Source organism: Mesoplodon mirus (genome assembly GCF_964341445.2).
Source record: "Mesoplodon mirus genome assembly, chromosome: 11".
Classification (NCBI taxonomy): Eukaryota; Metazoa; Chordata; class Mammalia; order Artiodactyla; family Ziphiidae; genus Mesoplodon; species Mesoplodon mirus.
The window spans coordinates 8521859-8544713 of record NC_138987.1 but is presented as its reverse complement, the minus strand read 5'-3'; the positions used below and the strand labels follow the sequence as shown (position 1 = coordinate 8544713).

Sequence of the window (22855 nt, the reverse complement as noted above, 5' to 3'; positions counted from 1 at the left end):
TTATCTCGGGTAAGGTTAACCCGCTTGTTCGGCCTTAAAACAGAATTTGTTCCCCTGACGCCTCACGCTGGGCCCACTCCAACTTCAGTCCGGCCCAGTCTGACCCGGAACCAGTCCCTTTCCTAACTTGTCCGCGGTCCGACCCCAAACCCGGTCCCGTTTTTAAGTCGGACCCACCTCTGACCCGCAACTCGGTCCGTTTCTAACTTGGACCCAGTCCGAGGTTTCCGCAGCGACCCCGGAAAAAGATAAGTTCAAACACAGTCTGAAAGCGCCTCAGGCAGAAGCCGCGGAGGTTCCTCGAGCGACCGACCCAGCACCTCCTGAGGCGGCGAGAAGGACTCGTGCTCAGGGCTCAGCAGGTATCATGTCGGGGTGCTCGTCGCTCCTGCGGCCGTCGGGGGTCTCCTGCGGTTCCCTCTTCTCACACGAAGAGCTCTTAAAAAATAAACTGCGGCATTTAAAAAAGTTTAGGAGGTGGGCTTCCCGGGTGGCGCAGTGGTTGAGAGTCCGCCTGCCGATGCAGGGAACGCGTGTTCGTGCCCCGGTCTGGTCTGGGAGGATCCCACGTGCCGCGGAGCGGCTGGGCCCGTGAGCCATGGCCGCCGAGCCTGCGCGTCCGGAGCCTGTGCTCCGCAAGGGAGAGGCCACAACAGTGAGAGGCCCGCGTACCGCAAAAAAAAAAAAAAAGTTTAGGAGTTATATATGAGCAAAAGCCGATTCAGTCGAGAAGCATCCATTCTAGCAAATGTAAAGGAGCTCCCAGGAGCTGTTCAAAATGAAAGACTTTCTTAGTCAGAAGGGAGTAGGAACGAGGAAAACAAACTAGGCAAAAAAGCACGTTGGTTGGTTACAACAAAGTTACTTTCCTTTAAGGGATGGCAGGCGTCTATCAGGCAGATTCCTTAATTAAGGCTGATCTGGCGATTCCTGACTGGTTTAAGATGCCATTTCTGGGAGAGCCAACACTGTAAGTTGTCTCAGTTTGGTGAGGGGCTTAGCGTAAGCAACTCCATTTTGGGCTTCTTGTTTTAAACAAAGAATATAATCTTTTCTAATGCAGTATAAGATAGAACAGTAAGACTTGAAGAAGAAGCAGAAAAAAACATCTTACTGACTTATACAGCTAAGAAAAGACAAGGTCGGGTAAAAATAATAGGATCTTTACCTTTATACATCTCCCACCCCCCTCCACTATTTTCAAAGTACTGTGCATTATCAAACGTTATAGGACTGATGTCACAACAAAGGGGGTGCCTACATGCCTAACAACATTATTAGTTCCCTCTTTTCTTCTTTGGTGATTCCTTATCCACAGCCAATATGCAGCCTGTAAACATGTTCAGATCTTGCCATCCTAAAAAAAACAAACTTCCTCTACTAGAAATGCAGATTTTCAGCCCCAGATCCTCTGAATCAGAAACTTTTGGATAAGGTGTAGGATATGCCTTTATATCAGCTTTCCAGTTTACTCTATGTGCAAAGAAATTTGAGACTGACTTACAAGGTAAAAGTAGCAGGACTGAGTGATCAATTAAATGTGACAGAGAAAGGAATCATACAGGGGTTTCTCAAAGTTTGATCTAGGTGATGAATGTTGGTATTATTAATTCAGGTATGAGGGACAGTTGAAAAGATAAAGACTTCAGTTTGGATATACTATATTTGAGATTTCTTGGTGACATTAGGCACCAGGACAGGTAATGATTTAGGAATCATCAGTATATATTGTCGCTGGTGGTTATGACTCTATGAATGAATGAGATCATCTGAGGGAATCACAGAGTAAGAAGACAGATGGGTCAAGGATAGAATTCTGTGGAATACCAGTTTCAGGGGAGCTCAGGTGAAGAAGCATCCATGAGGAATCTGAGAAGGAGTGATCGTGAGGTTAAGAGTGGAACTAAAAGAAAATCCAATATTTTTATGGAAGACAAGTTTCATGGATTAAGATTTTAAGGAGCGAAGATTTACCCATGCTATAGTAGTACTGACATCTAATAAGAATTTTATTTGGCAACATATTGAGATTATTGTGCCCTTGACAAGATAAGATTCAGTACAAATGTGGAAATGGAGACAAGTTTGGAATTGAATGATTAGTAAAGATATGGAGAGAGAAAAATGTATACTACACCTAAAAGATTAACTAAAAAGAGAAGGAGAGATAGAGAGATACCTGGGGGATGATTTAGGGCTAAGAAATGTATATTCAGAGACAATAATTAATACTGCTTAATATTATAAGATGGAGAATCAGCATGGTGATAAAATCCACTAAAAGCAAACTTTCATGTTTATAGAACCATCTTAGAATCCAATAATTTGTTTTTCCTTTCATTGTGATTACACTTAACTAACCTATACCTAACTTTAATAATCAAGGTAGAAGCTTACTTTTGTTTTAGGGTATATTTCATAATTTTTAATTTACATATTCTTGACAAAAGCTTATATTACTAATATGAATAAAGTAATTTGACAATTACACAATTTTTGTTACATCAAATATTCATGATACTGAAAAAAAACTTTAAATCAAGAAGAAAATATGTCTGCAAAAAGTCATTTACACAATTATAACATCATAAAAATTTGAAATAATTTTATGTATTGTATTTATTTTTTTAAAAAAGAATATATAACAGAGCAAGGTCTGCTTAACCCTATCACATTTTTAAACTGCTATTGAAACAAATCAGATTCAAGTCAGTAGTCAATTGGTCCAGTTTTACCTTTGAGGATAAATTTGCCCATTAATAAAGGTTTATATACTATATGCCACCTTTAGTAACTTCTTATAATTTCTTGAATCCTACAATGTTTTATTTCTGTGGTTTTGATTTTGAGTATCCTTTGATAGTAGAATATCAGATCTAAAGGTTTTTCTGAGTTAGAAGAAATAACTCTGCTTTTCAAAGTTACTCAAAGATAGCAAATATCTTAGCTCTAACAATATTTGCAATACAGTCTCCTGTGCTCAAATATATTTTATTACAGTACATGGTAATTGTCATGGAACATACAATAGATAACTTGCATCCAGTCTACTCAAAGCCACTACTTTAAAGAAGAAAAGGAATGAATCTCTTTCCATAACAGTGTGTGTGTGTGTGTGTGTATGTACAAGTGTGTGCATATATATATGAAAAGGATTAGGTAGGTTAAATTAGTAACACCTCTAAACCACACGTTCCACACACCACCCCTCCACAGGCACAGGAAATGGCCAAAAGTTATGCAAATTAATTTGCCGCAAAGGATTTGCCTCAAATTATTTTTAAAAATTCTGTTTTTTCCTCAGGGTCCTATATCTTCATTTTCCTTCTTCTGACTCTTTATCCACAACAATCCTACATAAACAAATCTAATTTCTTAGAAACAAATATTTTCAACTCTTGGTCTACTAAATTAGAAACTCTCAGAGTAAGATATGGGATCTGTATTTTTGTCATCTTCATGTTTCTCTCCTGGAATAGTGATACCCATGGTGACATTCATGTAAATATATGTTATGTGGCTTATTTTAAAATGTCCCTCAACAAATTTATCTGAATAGGATTATTCTTATCACATTGGTTATGGTATTCTATATTGCAGATTCCAAACCCCATATATAAATTTGTTTAAAAAAATTAATGTCAATACTTCCTTATTGATCATTCTACCCTGATTTGAATGGAAATAGTATATTCATCCAGTCAATCATATTTATTGAGTGCCTATCATATGTAAACATTGATCCAGGTGCTGGAAATTGAGCGGTGAACAAAACAAAGTGTTGGCCTTAAGGAAACATGCTGAATAGTGAAGGGGAGAGAACTTGAGAGCATTTGTAACATTTTAGAAGTTTTTATTGATTGATTTTCATTTTACTAAAGAGAACCCATGTTCTCTTGCAGTTTCTAGGTTAATGTTGTTACTAAAAAGTATAAATTGCCTTCTTCTGAATATGTAAATCTAAATCCAATAGTATGATATAGTTATGTATAGATTTTTCAGCTCAAGTGTCCTATAAAACTCTTCATAGTTATAAATGTGACTTATTTAATTTATCTGTTTTTCTTTTCCCTTCCTTCCCCAAACTAATTGGATGTATCTCCCTAAGTCTGAGCTGAGAGTTGTCGTAAGGGAAGAGAATTGTAACTAAAATAAATAATTATATTTTGTAAATCAGTTTTAAATAATTTATCATATAACATAACGCTTAGTGAATCGGAATAGCCTTAAGGTCTTAAAAATTACTGAGAAATTATCTCATTTGGAATGTATACTTTCCAGTAAGACCTCCCAGTTGAGAGGGAGGGGGAAGATATCTTCCTTTTTATGTTTAATTCATTACACAATTAAACATGTTCATTACATAAAATTTAGAAATTCAGAGGAAAATCTACATTTTCTATGTAAGCCTTCCACTTCTCTCATTATGTCTATCTGTGATTTATTTCAACAACAAAAATGATTCTAGATTCATAATAAACACAGATTTAAGATTAAAATTATTTTCTTTCACATGCAAAAAAAATCTTGTTCCTTAAGAGAAAAAAAATCAAGGTCAAAAGGTAGAACTCTATATCCTTTTAAGTGTATGAGGTTTAAGGATGAAAGAGTATCTTTTCATCTAGTGGAGAAAAACGTAGCAGGAGATCAAATAGGTCAGGACTAATTGGATCCCATTTTAGTAGGTTAATTTTTTTTTTGCCTATTTTCAAAAAAACTGTCAAAAAATCTTTAATTCCTTTCCTGAGAGAAGAATTCATGATATGGCTTGAGAAATACCTTGATCAATAATGAATTCTGAAGAAATGAAAATACAGTAATATGTACTGTAGACAAAAAGTTTTGCTGAAGCCATTATATACAAGAAGACTTCAAGAAACCATACTTAATTATAGGTCCCAATTAAACCTGCAAAAATATTGAGATCTGTTCACCTTGGTTTATGTCTCTGCTTCATAAGATAAGCCTGGTTGCTTCATGGTTTTGTAAGTCAAATATGCAAGGTTTAAATGTGTAAATATGCATTTTTTAAGTCTTTTTCCCTCAACTTTTTATTCAGTCACAATGTCTCCTGATGAAATTATGGTGCCACATTCTTTATTATTGGATTATGAGCGTGGAGGGCCTGCAGGCCACATACCTGGTAGAAGAATCGAAGAGCCAGCTTTTTTTCCGCCCCTACCTGTGTGTGATTCAAAATAAAACAAAACACATCGAAACAATGTTGCAATTAATATTGTTGTTGCCACTATTGCTACTCGTGCTACTGCCAGCTAAACCTTATTTGCACGTGCCGTGTGCAATCATTTACTCCCCCAACAATCATGTGAAACAGGTACTGTTATTATATAAGTTTCATATATGAGACAGTAAAACACAGAAATGTTAAGTAAGTAGCCCAAGGTTACATATCTAATCAGTGTCAAAGTCAAGATTTGAACCTTGGTATCCTGGCTCTAAAGCTCATACTTCTAAGCAAGCTATACAGCCCCATGTGTTAGCACGAACACGAAACTGCATGACAGAACCACAATATGTTGAAATTAAATTAGCTTATATGTTGATTTTATGATTGCACAGTTCTGGATAAACTGTTTTGTCATTTTGGGGGGGCCTACTTGTTCAGACAATTACGTAACGCTGGAAATTAGGAATGAGGTTAGGGAGCTGCCTAAGGACATTAGGGTTGAGGAATATAAAATGCTAAACCATTTAGAAGAAACAGAAGTCAATTGACGTGTAGTGGTGATCAGTTGAGCAGAAAGATATGTTTTCTAAGGAAAACGTATTTTTATTTTTTTGACTAGTGTGTGTGTGTGCGCAGAGTGTGGCTAGATCATCTGTAAATGCTCCTATGGGGGGAATTCTTTACATGGAGTTTTAAGAATGTCATATACTTTCTAGTGCCTCTTTGAAAGGATGCTTTTAAATTGCCTTATTTATTACTAAAGCACTAGGTAGAAATAAATTGGATACATATGTTCATATTTTTACTATGTGGTCAGATATTGAATGAGGAGTATTTTAATCTATGTTGTAAAATATCTCAGGCTAAAAATAAAACATGAGTCATCTGCCATGATGGTATATTCAACAGCTAAAAATCACAGTGCTTTTTAAACATTCTTTTGTGTCAATTTGACTGAGTCATTCGTACATAATTGAAAAGAAATTGCTTTTTCTTTATAAGATTCCATATCATACCTGATAGTTACATGTGGCTTTAAGGTATCAAAATTGAATCTAGTAGTAGTCACCACAAAAAAATATTTTTCTTAGAAATTTAAAAATTCTTAAATATTCAGAAATGGCCAAGGCAACAGAAATGTATATGGAAGAAGATACATTGTGAGTTTTGCATACTTTTGGGGGGGGGTAGGAGTTTATTAATTAATTTATTTATTTTTGCTGTGTTGGGTCTTCGTTTCTGTGCGAGGGCTTTCTCTAGTTGTGGCAAGCGGGGGCCACTCTTCATCGCGGTGCGTGGGCCTCTCACTATCACAGCCTCTCTTGTTGCGGAGCACAGGCTCCAGACGCGTAGGCTCAGTAGTTGTGGCTCACGGGCCTAGTTGCTCCATGGCATGTGGGATCTTCCCAGACCAGGGCTCGAACCTGTGGCCCCTGCATTAGCAGGCAGACTCTCAACAACTGCACAACCAGGGAAGCCCTTGCATACTTTTTATAATTCATACTGAGAATTGTTAATAACAGTGCAGTCAATTGGTTAATCCCTTAGTGTTTTTTCCCCAGCATTCCTTTACTTTTAGAAATATAATTAGAGTTGTACAAATGCATAAAAACCAGAACAAGAAAAATGCTTATTTCTTTTATTGATTCACTGGTACAAAAAAATTAATTCTGTGAAATATTTTTATTTTATTCATGAGCCCTTTTATGGTGAATATTATTAGAACTGTGTGAATATTGAGTTTAGTTGCTGTATTAGTTATCTATACCTGCATAAACAATTACGCAGTTGTGTAAAACTCAAAACCAACTGACTTAAAACAGCAGCATTTATTATCTTACAGTCTCTGTGGGTAGGGATTTGGTGTGGTTTGCCTGGATCCTCAGACTCAAAGTCTCTCATAAGCCTGCAATCAAAGTATCAGCCGGGCTGCAGTCACCTTAATCTCAAGTAGGGGAGGAGTGGCTTCTGAGTTCACTTACATGGCTTTATTTCCTGGCTGCTTATTGGCATGAGACATTAGTTTCTTGCCACATGGACCTCCCCATAGCAATATTTGTAATGTGGCAGCCTCTCCAGAGGGTTGAGAGAGACAGAGACTGAGAGAGACAGAGAGAGAGATCACAGTTTTTGTAACCTAGTCTCAGGAGTGACATCTCATCACTTTTACTACATTTTCACTAGTTCCAGCTCATACTCAAGGGGAGAGGATTACACAAAGACATGAAATTTAGGAAATGGGATCATTGAGATCCATTTTAGAGTCTTCCTACCACAGTTTCCAAAGATATCATAAATATTGAAAAATAAGTGAGATGTATCTTTTCTTCCCTTCCCCTTTTTGATAATTTTCTTCTTTATGGAATTCTCTCCCTGGGTGTTACCTCTGGTCTGAAATGATGCATCTCCTTCCCATGACTGATTAAAATTCGCTTTGCGCTATTATCCCTCAATAGTTACTTGTTGAAGTAATCTTATTTTATGTGCAAGACATTTGGCAAATGCATTGTGGACAATGAAAGAATGAGTAACTTAATGTACTTCTTCCCACTGAGTTTGCACTTGAGGTGCTTAAGGTTGGACAGAATCTGTGGAAATGATTCACTTAGTGTTAGTGACTAATTATAATTTTAATTATGCCTTAGGTTTCAATGACTTAGAATAGAAAAATAATGTATCATGGGAGAATATCAGGTACTGGGACCTGAAAGGAGTTACTTTTTAGCAGAGACCTTAAGAAGGCCTTGCTACCACCATATAGGCAACTGTCTACGCCAAGCTTCCTTCCATGGCTTTGGGGTTTTTTGAATGAATGTATTTTTTGAGAACCCACAGAACATAGTTAGATAAATCTCTGCTAAAGGAGTTAGAATTTATATGGAAAGAAAACACATAGAATGATAATGTAAGACTATATATTGGGTTGGCCAAAAAGTTTGTTCGTATTTTTCGTACGATCTTAGAGAAAAACCCGAACGAAATTTTGGCCAACTCAATATATATGAAAATAAACATAATGAAAATTCAGTGGATGGAATTTTTTAAAATTATATTTGACATTTTTATTTTAGGGTGCAAAAACAAAAACAAGCAAACAAACTCCTGGCTGGGCTGGTCAAGAAAGTGTTATTTGTTTTGAATCTGAAGTATCCTCATACATCCTGTGATTCAGGTCAAGCCTACTCTGGCTTGCATTTTTAATATCCCCTTGTGGAAGGTTGAATAATGGTCCCCCAAAGATGTCCATGTCTTAATTCCCAGAACTTGAAAATATGTTACCTAACACAGTAAATGGGACTTTGTAGGTACGTTTAAAGGATCTTGAGATGGGGAGATTGTTCTGAGTTACTTGGGTGGTCCAGTGTTATCATAAGGGTCCTTCTAAGAGGGAGGCAAGAGGGTTAGAGTCAGAAAAAGAAGATGAGAAGGTAGAATCAGAAATTAAACTGGTGCTCTTTGAAGATGGAGAGTGGGACTCTGAGCCAAGGATGTAGGTTGCCTCTAGACACTGGAAAAAGCAAGAAAGTAGATTCTCCACTGAAGTCTCCAGAAGGAACACAGCCCTGCCAACACCTTAATTTTCAGATTTCTGGTCTCCAAAACTGTAAGAGAATAAATCTGTATTGTTTTAAGTCACTAAATTTGTAGTAATCTGTTAAAGCATCAATAGGAAATTAATACACTCCTTATCCCCAGGGATTCCACTCATCCACCACCAGGCTAGTTTGCTTAATCCTTCCAGGTGGTCCTTTTGGGTCAACTATATTTCAAGATGCACTCCTTCCTGTACAGCCCACATCTAGTCCTCAGAAATGTGTGTGTATGTGTCTGTGTGTGGGTGGGGGGGTGTGCTTTAGGGTTAAGGAGTGAGAAACAGGGACAGGCTTTGGTGCCCATATCTGAAGATGCCACACATCCTGAAAAACAAAGATACTGTACTATACACAAAGAAGATAACAAATGTTGGTGAAGATGTAGAGAAATTGGAACCCTTGTACACTGTTGGTGGGAATGCAAGATGGTGTAGCCAATGTGAAAAACAGTATACAGATTCCTCAAAAAATTAAAAATAGAAGTACCATGTGATCCAGCAACCTCACTTCTGGGTATTTATGCACAAGAATTTAAATCATAGTCTCAAAAAGATTTTTCACTGGGTCACTATTCACAGCAGCTGAGATGTGCAAAAGATCTACATGGATGAATGGATAAAGAAAACGTGATATGTGTACACACACACACACAGACAGACATACACACATACATATATACACACAATGGAATATTATACAGCCTTTAAAAAGAAAGAAATCCTGCCAAATGCAACAAGATGGATAAACCTTGAAGATATTATGTTAAGTAAAATAAGGCAGTCACAGAAGAACAAATTCTGCATGATTCTACTTATATGAAGTATCTAAAGTAGTCAAAGTCATAGAAGCAGAGAGTAGTGGTTTCCAGGGGTTATGGAGAGTGGGAAATGAGGAGTTGATAACCAACAGGTATAATGTGTCAGTTATGTAAAATGTGTAAGTTCTAGAGACCTGCTGTACAATATTGCAGCTACAGTTAATAGTACGGCATTGTGCACTTAAAATTTTGTTAAGAAGATAGATCCCATATTAAATGTGCTTAATGTATATAAAATGATATATATTTTTTCCTACCCAATATGTCAATAATGCCCCATTAAGAGAAGATGCTTTTCAATTCTGGCAGAACATTTCTTTACAGTATTTTAGCAAGACCTGGTTCAACTCCTTGCTTGAGGATGTGGGGATGCTTGTCACCATAGCATTGTTCTTGGCCTTTGGGCCAAGCTAAAATTGAGAAGAATTCCAATTTTAATATTGGATTATACATAGCTACTGCATTATGTTTTCAGGATTCACAATCTAGTTTTGGGGATGCTGGAGGCAAAGGAATAAAGACTAATCTACCATCTAAAAGTAACTGCAGGCAGTTCTTACTTTGCATGCTACTGTGTTAACGGAAACCAGTGCATGTTGGAACCCGAGGAGCTGTGGCCTTGCTTTACACAGCAACTGAATTGCCACAGAGCCATGCAAAACTAGGACATAGTTCTTATACTCACCAGATTTGGTTAACGCTGTATCATGCAAAGTGAGGACTATCTGCATGTATTGCCTGGAGGGCTTCATTTAAGAGAAATAGCCAAATTTCTTTGCCACTGCACTAATCTCAAGAGACTTAGAATTCTATGCACTTTGGAATTCTTATCTGGCTGAGTGGCTCAGTTGAATGCTCTCATTTACATCTGGAAGGAATAATAAATAAGGAAAAATAAGTTTCAGAAATATTAAAGAAAGGAGAGATCCGAATATGAAATATTCCAATTTTATTTGATTTACTGTATCTTATAAATCAAAGCGTATTTATTATAAACTTTGATACTTGGTATTGGTTGGGTTTTTTGGGAACCTGTTCAGTTGAATAGAAGAAAACAAGACTGTCTATAGAACATATACTGACTATAGAGCATTCTGTCATTGACTAAATCTCCAGCTTGGAAGTCTTTCACACTATGATATAATCTCAGTTAGTTTCATAGCATAATATCAGTACATGTTATGCACTGATTTCAGTCAGCTTCATTTTCTTTTATTTAATAGTATTTTGAGAATGTGATATTGATATTGCAAACATTGATTCATATCAGAATCCCGGTAGCATCAATTGAAATGGAGCTGCTCAGAAGAAAAAATAGAGAAATTATAGTCCTCTTGCTATTTCTGGTTACCATTATAGTCATCATTCTTTACTTCAAAAACAGAAGAGATAGGAAATGAATTTAAAATCTATTTCTTATGATTTAGAACTTGATAAGTTTTTTTCTTAAAAGAAAATAGCAAAATAGAGGGAAGTTGTCTGCATATCCCTTAGATTCAAATTAGACTTCTTTCTGAAAATTTTGCATATCTTATTTTAGATAATGCTACTTATTACTGTTTTATCTAGTTCTCATCTCTCTACCTGATTTCTACATGACTATTATTTCCAAAATTAAGGTATTATCATGAAATACTTAATATTTAGCTGAAAATCCTGTGCCAGACTTGTCTGTAAGTGTGAACTTAATGGATTTGAAAATATTTCATCTGCTTTCTTGCCAGTTTCTCATGATTACCTTGAAAAACTGTATATGTTAATTGGTCTAATACATAAAATTTAGACAGATATACTTAGATATTTGTTAGAAATATCTGTAATATACATATTTATTTTTAAATAAACTACTTGTCCTATTTTTGTTTTCAGTTCACAATCAATTCTTCCTTGTAGTTATTTATAAATCAAAATGATACATGTCTTTAAGGTACTGCAGTCAGTGGAATTGCCGATAATAGTTGGAAAAGAGATATATTTTATTCTTTCCTCTAAAAAAGTCACCTCAGGATAATATCCAGTTTTTTTTTTAACCCAGTAAAAGTTTTAAGCTATTATTTACTGAGTTAAACATAAAATCTGATTTTTTAAAAAGGATGGGGTATTGTATTTTTTCCTAGATATCTACTTGTGTTTTGTGTCAGGGAAAGATCAAGCATCATATAATTGAAGGTTTAATTGTAAATTAAGATCACAGTAATTGAGTCTGACTCTCAACCAATAAAGGCTGATAGATAAATTTCCACAAATTTTGTGTACCTAGGATCATAACGTTGATATCCTCTTTTAAATGTTGGATCCTTCCTGTCAGTTGCTATAGCACATTTCAAACAGGCTTAAAGCTGCCCACCATGGTATATAAATATGTGACATCAGATAAAACAACACTGAAAGAGGAGTAAATTGTGTATACATTCATGAATTTTATACAAAAAATAATTCTTACTCTACAGCAAAAAGATTCCTCAAACTTTAGTAGGGAGAATAAAAATTATGTATTTAAAAAATACTATTGGTGAAAAATTTATAAGAACCAAAGCCATAGAAATGCATGAAAATTATAGGGATAATTGAGGAGGTAAAATATGAAACTTAGGATCTCTCGCCTTTCAGGGAAAATACATTCTAGAAATTTAATGGAGATTCGTACCTAAAATTAATCTGTATGTTGGTCTCATCTACATGCATGCTAATGCTTATCTGTTTCAATGTATATCATTATGTAATGTGTCCATAGACTATCTTTATTTTATACATGTATAATCTAATCTGTACCTGTACATTATTCCATGCTTAATAATAGCTACTTTTAATTGATAATTTACTATAGGTTATCAATTTAACTTTCCATGAACAATTGTAATTAATAGTCCAAGGTCCTCCTAAGATAAGTAGTAAGACATAGGTTGACTTATTTTATATGAGGTATATAAAGGAATTTGCCCAAGGTCACATAGCTAGTAAGTAGTGAAGCTAGGCTTGAACCTGTTCTCTTGATCACTAAGATATTTCTTCTTCCATGTGTGTTACATCTTGTAGGCTTGAGGTAGAATTAAAGGGCTGTTGGCTACTCCTCAGCCAGGTTCTCTTGGGATGATTGGTCCTCTATTGTGTTAACAAAAATATCTGATCATCAGTCTTGCCATCCAGAAGTTTAAATTCTGCAGTAAACTCAAATATATTCAGCTTCTCAATGGCTGGTATACACTAACCAAACCAATATATATCCAGAATGAAAATGTACTAATATAGGATAATGAACATTTCAGAGTGATCCCAAGTACTACTGTCAGCCAATCAGCTTGCCCTCTCCTTATAGGAGTTCATGGGAGGCTAGATTCAACATAAATTTATGAAATTCCTGTAACATTTATTAGTCATGCTTTGTGATAACTACCGAAGATAGAGATGGTAAGTGCCTCATTGAGCTAATTTAGCCCTCAAATGAATGGCAAAGACAGATGAGTAGAATGACAATTATAAAATGATGTGGTAGAGTTGTGAGTGGGTTAAGTGGAAGATGCTGTGGAAATAACAGCAGAACAATTACCCCAGCTTGAGGGACTCAGGAAAGACTCCTGAGCGGAGGTGATGCCTGGGCTGAGTCTCAAAGGGTAAGATTTATCCAGAGGAGGGAGGGGTGTCTTTCTAGGCAGAAAGATCTGTGGAGCAGAAGCATAGAAGTAAGAAAACACTTGACACAAAAAGGAGGTACAGGGTTCATTATGATAGAGAGTATAAGGTTTCTTTTGAGGAAGTGGTAAAAAGTGAAATAAGAAAAGTCTAGAACTATATAATGAATGACTTCATGCATAAATATGCTTGATATGTTTTTCATCCTAAAAAGAATAGGATCTTATTAAGGATTTTGAGTATAGGAGTAACATATACATATTTGCATTTGAAACACATCATTCTGAAGTAGTGGTTCTTAAACTTTAGCCTGCATCAGACTCACTTGGAGGGCTTGTTAAGAGTTTCTGATTCAGCAGGACTGGAGCAAGCCTCAAGAAAATGCATTTGTAAGTTACTAGGTGACACTGATGCTACTAGTTTCCAGGTCACATTGTGAGAAACACTTCTCTGGAGAAGAGATTGTATAAGGATGAGAGTAGAAAAAAAAACTCAAAAAGACACTATTTTGGAGAAATCCAGGAATAGGGGAAAAATAAAATGAGGCTTTGACCTAAGGTAGTGAATGGAGTGGATGATGAAAGGAGGTAGTAGGTTGAACTAAGCAGATATCTAGAAGGAAAAATTGACTGGCTTGGTATTTGAATACCAGAGTGAGGGAACACTATTGACCTCCAGAAATCTCGATTGACTGTTTATTGGAAATGCCAAAAGAGATAAATGCTGGGAGAAGAAATTGGATGGAGGCAGTTGCCCAGAGTAATGGCAGAGGAGGAGAGGAGGTGAGGTCTGATTTGGCCATATTAAATTTGAGATAACAAGTACCCATCAATGTGTAAAAGTTGGCAAAAGGGAGCTGAGTCTGAGTCAGGATTTAGCAAAAGTTTCCCTTTATCACCTCAGCCATATGGAAGGGAATAGACAAGAAAAAAGGCAGCACAAAAAAATCATAATGGAAAGTGCTTCAAAGAGGGCACTCCATGGAAAAGGCAGAACCTTAAACCTCTTTGGTACTTTCTTCAGAAAACCCTATTCCATGCAACACTGACACAATTATGTTTTTGATACATATTGGATTTCCTGTCTAGGTTTGAGTTTGAAAAGGATACTTTGAACTTAGAAATATATAGCAAAAATCTTTGGAATTTTACTTTTTTGCTAAATCCAGTGGCATTAACGCTCTTATCTGTAGGTCAGACAAGGATATTCTTTTTTCCATCAGAGAATATCCACCTCACCTCAGAAAAATCCTGCTTGCAATTTTATTCATTTCTTCTACAAATATTGAATAAGTATGTTTTCTGCCAAGTCACTATGTGGCATGCCAAGATGTCCTCCACATTTTTTTCCACACCTCCACTTGCTCAAGAGAGCATAATAGTTAAAAATCATTGCTTCTGAAGTTAGCCTGTTTAGCTTTGAACACTTAGTAGTTATGTAACCTTTGTCAAGTCATTTAAACTCTTGAAGACTCAGTTTCATCATCTTAAAAATGGTGAAAATAATCAGCTAAAAGAGCTGGGATGCTTTTTAATGAGGCAATAGAACTCTCAGCGTGGCATCTGGTACAGTAAATGCTTAATAAATGTTAATAATTATGTTACCCAACCAAGGTCTTAGGGCAGACTTACCCAGTGTGCATTCAAAAACAAATACAATTCCAGCAACATGAAATACTCAGACTTATTGTCACTTTATAAAATTTCCCTTTACAACCCCTATATGTTGTAAATTCAGCACCTTATTTCTCTGAATTCTTCCTCGTTATTCTTCAGATTGACATTCTGAAGGATCCTTGAAGTCAGAGAGGATGTCATAGCCTCTGGATTCCATACACCAGATTCAGTGTGGTGCCTTGTGCTTATTTTGTGTGCAGCATGCATTTGTTGACTAAATTGTCTTTGTCATTCTCATGCCCTACTAGACTGTGGACTCTTGGAAAGCTGTGACCTTGACTTATTCATCATCATGCTCTCTGTGTCCAACACAGTGCCTCAGTCATAACAGATGCTCAGTCATTCTGAAGGAATTAATTGTGTGGCTCAGGGAAGATTCAGATTTAGGCTGGACTATGATCACAGTAAGAGTGTAGGTATTTTCCTTTATTAAAAAATTTTAAAGAATGACTAAATAGGGCTCTTTCTGGCTTCCGTAAGAAAGACGATTTATTGGTTGTGTATGTTTCTTTCTTCTTCTCTGCCTCTCCGGAAATTTACCCTGTAAAGTTGCCAAGGAAACACTAACAGCTTAAGCCTGGTAGAGGAGGAAGATGCCTCATTAATAAACTCAGCTTCATTATTTGGATGCTTGCCTCAAGGAGCTGGTGTTCTGGGATGAAAGATTGTTTCCATTAAGCCTTATGTAAAAAACTGAATGATTTTTTAAAAGAAATTTTGTTTTCTGACTGTTACTCATTGCCAGTGCTATGTACCTACACACTATGAAATATTACATAAAAATAAACATTATTGATTTTTAGTTTAATGTATTTGAACTGTTTATTAATGCTCAGCACATATGTTATATAAAGTTATCAAGCATTGATTTATTTATTGTGCAATCATTAGGGTATCGGGTGTTTAATTTGAAGTATTGACAGTATTTCACCAGAAGATAAACTTAATGTATTGTTTATTATCTATTAAATCAGTTTGTGTATTTTCCTTCTTATGAACTAGAAACTCTGGGATATATAGAAATGTATTGCCTCAAGATAATATAGAGTTGAGTGTCTTTTTTAAGGAGGATATCTCATTAGTGATGTATAATGGAAAAAAATGTACACTGTGCTTGGGGTTATAACACCCAGGATTTCAAAGCTTCTTTGGAGCATTTACCGGCTGTGTGATCTTGGGCAAGTCATTCATTAACTTGTTCATTCAGGCATTCGAAAAAGATTTGGTGTACAGATACTATTACCTTGAGCCATGCTTTCAAAGTGATACATTTATACAACAATTAGAAATACTTCATCATTTGTATACTCTGAGACTTGGCTTTTTTAGGTATAAAATTATATTACCTGCTTTACTCATTCAGTCAGTCATTTATCCATTCAGAAAGCACTTGTTGAGCTCCATGTGCGGCAAACTGCTCTAGAGGCTGATGAGTGGTGCCCATCCCTTGCTGAACTCCTGACAACATTGTTCTTTTACCTTTACTCCTTTGGGCTTGGAGTGGTTATTATGACTTTCCGTCAGTCTCCATGCTTCACATTCCACTGGATCCATTAAACCCTCCATACCTCTATAAAATATCCTCTGGTTAAATGCTCTTTTACATTGTCTTTGAGTTTGCCTTTTGTTTCTGGGTAGAACCTTCACTGATTTAGACAGTTAGTTATATTTGGCTTGTTTTTTACACAGCAATGGAGCCAGTGTGGCTGGGTGGCATGGGAAAGAAGGATATGGCAAAAGACAAGATCAGTGAGGTGGGCAAAGCCAGATCATCACAGGACTTGCATGACATAGTAATAAGTTTGTATTTTGTTCTAAGATTAGTGGAAACCATGGAGGGGTTTGGATCATGGGAGTAATCTGATCTAATGTGCATTTTAAATAGATAGCTCTGACTGCAGTGTGGAGAATATATGAGGAATGAGGATACAAGAACAGATGCAGGGACAACAGTTAGGAAGATCACTCTTTAGCCCAAGGGAGAATATTCTTGATTTGGTCCAAGGGATCAGGTTGGTAGTAATGCAGGTGGTAAGAAATAGTCTAATTCAAGCCATATTTTAAAGATAGAATTGGCAGGATTTGCTGATGGATTTGGACCTAAGAAACTGGGTAAATGGTGATGTCAAGATGGACAGTACTGGGACAGAAACCTAATTTGGGGGAGGTTCTGAGGTGAAAATCAAGTTTGATTTTGCATTAAGTTTTAGATAACTGTAATACACCCAAGTGGAGGTTGTAGGCAGTGTAAATCTCTGAGGATAAAAGGAATCCAGAATTCATTAGCATACATGGTACTTAGAAGCCATGGTACTAAATAAAATTACACAGAAGGTGAAACTCAATGGATACTAAGACCAAAAAAAGTATTTCAAGAAGGATGGAGTGGTTAACTGTGTCAAATGTGGCTTAGAGACAAGAAAAATGATGATGAACATTGACAGTTGATTCAGCTAATTAGATGTCATTGGCAGCCTTGATAAGAGGGGTAGCAGTGATATAGCGGGGACAAAAGCCTGCATCGAGAGAGAATGGAACATGAGGGACATTTGGGGGAATTTTTCCATAAAAGGGATGAGAGAAATGCTTAATTTTGATATTTTGAATATATGAATTTTGTAAGCTTCTCTACAAACATAAAATACCTCATCATATTTTTAAAGACCTTGAAACAAATTTTAAATATAATAATTCAGTAAATATGGTTGATGTTTTACTATTTTATATTGATTTCACTATACTAATATATTTTTGATAGATTGTTTAGTGCATGAAAATGTACTGTATATTGAAATATATTCACTTTCCTCTAAAGATATTCTAAAATAATTGCAAATTACAAATATGCATAAATCAAATTTCAAAATACTCATAGCTGGTAACAATATTGTAATGCTTTAAGTATTTTCATATTATATAAAGTGATTCTTTAGAAGAGTAGTACTTGAAAACTTGATATTAACTTTAAATGTAACTATTAGGTTTTAAGATATTCTGGGTCTGATGGCGTGTGCAATGTTAGATTCAACTGACTGTTTAGAATTTTCTATTCTTCACTTTTAATGTATTTGATACCCAAGCTACCTTAACATCTTTTCCTTGGCCGTAACTGGCTGATCCTACTCTTCAGGGATAAAAATAGGATCCAGCAATAGCCCTGAGTGAAACCTCAACTTCTAATATCCTCCTTTTTCCCACCTCCACACAGAGGAAGCAAGATTTACAACATCTGAACTTAATGACCTGCAGGGCAAACCACATGATTTATCCCTATAGCTCCATCATTCAAATTGTCTGTCAAGGGAAAAATATGTCAACTTTTAGAGCAAGGGAAAAAGGTGCAGATGGGCAACCAACAGCATCAGTGCAGCACAAAGTAGAGTTTATTTTAAACCTGGGTGGAGGTGATACCCATGCTCCAGGCTGCCCTCAAATCTCACTCTGCTTAGAGCTCTGACACTGACTGCTCCACTGTATCTGTGGCTCGCCCTTCCCAAGCCTTAAGACTTCCGATTCATGGGTCAGCCTTGAATTACCAGGTTTCCATCTCAGAAGCAGGGTTTTCCCATATTAAAAGAGACTGACTCTATACAGCTTGTGTCAAGGACTGCTAATAACCTGGCTCAGGTATTTGACACCTTGGAGAGGGAAGTGAAACTTTCATTAACTGAATTTTCTTTTTAAGAAGTGAATTGGCTTCCATAATTAATAGATCCTAGTTTATTTGGTTCTGTGTAGATAACAGCAGCCCGTATAAAGGAGGCTATATAATGCTGATATTAAGCAGCAAGCTGTCACTGAGCAGCAGCACGTGGGCAGGTGCCAGGTTGGCTTGCCACTCTTCTGTAGATTTGACTGGGAAGGAGACAATGATTCCAAATGGATCGAAAGAGTATATTACATATACAGCATAAACAAAGTCTCCATGGTGTCAGCTTTCCACACCCCTAGAAGGGCCAGGACTAGGGTGAGACAAGTAAGGTACTTAGGGCACAAAGTTTAAGGAGTCATTCACTCTCAGGATTGTACAAGTGTCAGCTTGTTTTTGCAGATGTCTAAGAATGAGGTGCCTAGGGTATAACATTTAAGGAGGCACTCACTCTCAGGATCCTGCAAAGGCAGGATCAGCACCTGTATGACCCTCAAAATGAGTGCCTCCTTAAATTTTGCGCCTTAGTCACATCAGTAGCCTAAATCCAATCCTGTACATGGTCGCTAGGCCCACAGGACAACACTAAATTGAATGAGCCAGATGACAGACAACAAGAGTGACAGGCTGCTCTGTTGGGGAGGAGCCCACTCCATATTGCACCTTAGCAGTTTTATAGCCTGCAGATGGATCTGGGGATGGGGGAGATGAGTGCAGTGGAAAGTTCCATGCCTCATTGGTGCCAGGGACGAGAATGAGAAACAGCCATGTGTAAGGTCTTCATGACTTGCTTACCTTGTCATGTTCCTGGGAGGTCCACAGGATATTCCACCAAGACATGGGCCAGCCTAAGGTTAGCCTTGCCTACATGGCCCATGTGGATATGTGCAAGGTCACCAGAATGCCAGGATAAAGCTGTTCTCCTACAACTGGTATTAAAAACACAGGTTTGGAGTCAAACAAATATATTTTGTAACCCCACTTCTTAATAGCTGTGTGATATTGGGTAAATTATATGAACCTTTTAACCTAAGTGAGAAAAGAAATAACTACTTTATAAGGCTCTTATAACTACCCTATAAAACGGTTTATAATGTATATAAAGCATTTAAAGAGTGCCTGCATGTAGTAAATGTTCAGTAAGTAGTTATTATTTTATTAGCTATTAAATCTAAATGAATATGGTGTACAACATAGTTTTTAAAAATTCCATAATGTAGTAAAAAGTCAAAGTTTGTTTTGAATGTTTTAATCAAACAAATAACATTATTACCGTAGTAAGTTTAAAAACTATCTAGGAAATCAATGTTTTTACTTTTTAGTGTCTCCCTTTTAGTTATCTATATAAAAATACATGTAAATAACAAGATAGACAAATTTGTCAAAGATTTAAGTTATATTTTGTAGATAAGATATTCAGCAACCATCAGAAAGACTGACTCACTTTCAGCTATTTTCAGAGTTTCTCAAGGGATTTATTTCACCTATTAATTTTACAACATAAATGCATTCATGCACACTTATGCTTATTATTCACACCTGAAAATTTTTTTTGCATCCAGTGATAGATAAGCCATGTTTAACTTGGGCATCTATCCAAGTAGGACACTCTCTCTCAACTTACACTCAAAATAGAAAATAAGATCAAAAAAAAGGTTTTTAATTAAAAGAATAAACAGAACAAAAGAATATATCTGTATTCTCTTTAGAGCCATGAGTTCATAATTTGCTTTAATTCAACATGTTAAAAAACAGAAATACCGGGCCTCCCTGGTGGCGCAGTGGTTGAGAGTCCGCCTGCCGATGCAGGGGATACGGGTTCGTGCCCCGGTCTGGGAGGATCCCATATGCCGCGGAGCGGCTGGGCCCGTGAGCCATGGCCGCTGAGCCTGTGCGTCCGGAGCCTGTGCTCCGCAACGGGAGAGGCCACAACAGTGAGAGGCCCGCGTACAGCAAAAAAAAAAAAAAAAAAAAAAACAGAAATACCAATGCCTTTTCCATTCACCTTCAAAATTCTATTGTTGCTTTATTTTTTTTCAAGACCATGACTATCATGAAAAGTTTAAAATTTTACAGATCTGAGCATTGGCCCAACTTTTCTATGATGGCGAGAAATCATCATGGTAGAACTTTTAATTAACAAGATGACAAAATGCCTCAACTAAACTGCTAAAATATTTCTTTCTCTGAATTAATTTCCCTATTATCTCTCTGATAATGTCATCAGAAATTCTATTGTTAATATAATTTATATGCCTTTCTATGAATAACGAAGGTATTAACTCAAAATGTACTTAACACCTTTTTTTTTTCTTTTCATTTAAAATGTGCTTGGAAGAAACCTTTCATGTGAATAGAACTTTGTTTTTTGTCATGGTCATAACAGGAGTATTATCAAAAAGTGCAAAGGGCTGTGTGTTTTATTTTCTGTTAATCTAATACTTTAGCCATTTTATTACCATTTTATTTCACTCCATGAAATTCTAAAACAATTTTTAGATTATATTTTATCTTTGGATTCAAAAGGAATGCTAATTTTGTTTGCCAATTTATAAATATGTTTCATGCTTAATTTTATTGTATACTGACATGATTTACTTAGATAACAATAGAAATGTTAAAGATCACGTAAGATCAAATAATTTAGATGATTTGATTGTTTATGGTATGCGTGGTGTTGAAATAAAGAATTTCAGTAGGATGGAGAGGGAGGGCCTTTTCAAAATAGACTTAATATTGCAGACATATTAATTACGATCTTTTAGTGTTTGGGAGCCAGAAACTTATCTTAAAGTTGCAGGCAGGGAGAACATCCAGTTTCAAACATTGCTCAAATGATAGTATCAAGGACTTAGACACTCCCATTATATCTTATAGAATCCATATTGCCTTAATTCTCTGGCAGGCCCCTACAACATTTGAAGCAATTTTTATAAGCCTCTTTTAGAACTAGAATGGGGAGGGAAGAAGTTCCTCAAAGGGATGCTGGGTAGGAAAAAATATTATATACAATATATGCATTACGAAGAAGACAGTAAGTTTCTTGGCAAGCATTCTTGTGGTTGCCTTATCATTCATGGCCCTTAATAAAATATGCATGCAGAAATTCATCACTCACCGACTTCCTGTTCAAAGTCAGCTCCTTCAGATGGAAACTTACCACACCATCCCTTCCTTCTTCCCTGCCCTGCCTTTAATGTTTCCTTCACATGCTCATTAGAGTCCCATATTTATTGTTAAGATTCCCCATTTTTGAGATACCAGTGAAATGATGTAATTGAGTCCCAAGTGAATTAGTAGCATGTCTTCTTTTTTTTTTATTAGTTTCTGCTTTATAACAAAGTGAATCAGTTATACATATACATCTGTTCCCATATCCCTTCCCTCTTGCGTCTCCCTCCCTCCCACCCTCCCTATCCCTCCCCTCTAGGTGGTCACAAAGCACCGAGCTGATCTCCCTGTGCTATGTGGCTGCTTCCCACTAGCTATCTACCTTACATTTGGTAGCGTATATATGTCCATGCCTCTCTCTCTCTTTGTCACAGCTTACCCTTCCCCCTCCCCATATCCTCAAGTCCATTCTCAAGTAGGTCTGTGTCTTTATTCCTGTTTTACCCCTAGGTTCTTCATGACATTTTTTTTTTTTAGATTCCATATATATGTGTTAGCATACGGTATTTGTATTTCTCTTTCTGACGTACTTCACTCTGTATGACAGACTCTAGGTCTATCCACCTCATTACAAATAGCTCAATTTCGTTTCTTTTTATGGCTGAGTAATATTCCATTGTATATATGTGCCACATTGGCATGTCTTCTTAATGATATCCAGGTGTTGGCTGTTTCTCTGATCATAGATATTTAAATCTCTTTTCCTTCTATCTTTACTCAATTATCTTTCTTTCATCTTTGATTTCTTACTGCAATACATTTCCCCAGGTTCCTCAAACCTATCCATTTAACTAGATGCAAACAGATAAGAAGTGACCAGGGTCACAAGAAAGAAACTTTTTAGCAAAAACTGTAACTTATCAATTTAGCCCCAAACTCCTATTCATCTACCTATGAGCAGAAGTTTGTTGTTGTTGTTTTGTTTTTTCATTTGGGAGCAGTGGGGGGATGGTTTAAAAATTAAAACAGTTGCAAACATTAAAGTCCTGAGAGATTTTACTTAAAAACCTAAAATTCTAGCTTCTTTTGAAAAAGCCATATGATTAGTAACCCTGGGACCAAAGCCGTACAACTGATAAGGCTGAGCTCTAGTTCCTAAATCAGTGCACTTGCTCTCGAGTTTGTCACAGC

At 36.4% G+C, this 22855-nt stretch overlaps 1 protein-coding gene across 4 annotated transcripts in view; it reads left to right on the top strand.

Moving 5' to 3' along the window:
- Positions 1-285: 285 nt before the first annotated feature.
- The window catches only part of PPFIA2 (PTPRF interacting protein alpha 2), a 389170-nt gene continuing 366600 nt past the window's right edge, over positions 286-22855 (top strand). For all 4 annotated transcript variants that reach the window (XM_082636669.1, XM_082636667.1, XM_082636668.1 and 1 more), the window contains exon 1: positions 286-362. The gene's annotated coding sequence lies outside the window, so the exon portion shown is untranslated. The remainder of the gene's footprint in view (positions 363-22855) is intronic.